The sequence below is a fragment of the Eimeria mitis genome, genomic scaffold (assembly GCF_000499745.2).
Source record: "Eimeria mitis Houghton genomic scaffold, Emh_scaff6512, whole genome shotgun sequence".
Taxonomy (NCBI): Eukaryota; Apicomplexa; class Conoidasida; order Eucoccidiorida; family Eimeriidae; genus Eimeria; species Eimeria mitis.
The window spans coordinates 1035-1291 of NW_013574668.1; positions in this window are offsets into that span (position 1 = coordinate 1035).

The window sequence follows — 257 nt, forward strand, 5'->3', positions numbered from 1 at the left end:
TCTACTGAAGAAAGCATTTTCTTCCAGTGTGCTGGTACGCAGTTCCCTGGTTTTATTCTAGCTAATCAGAGTTGGGTGATTCGCTGCGGCTGAGGAGGCTTCAACGACTCCCAGCTTGTGGCCTGAAACAACTGCCAGCAGTCCTGTAGGGCAACGAGTACTACCGTTTGTCTCCTAGACTTAATAGTAAGCGGCCGCATAATAGGATGTTTCTTATATCTCTGGAGCCACAGCAGCGGGGAAAAACCATAACATAC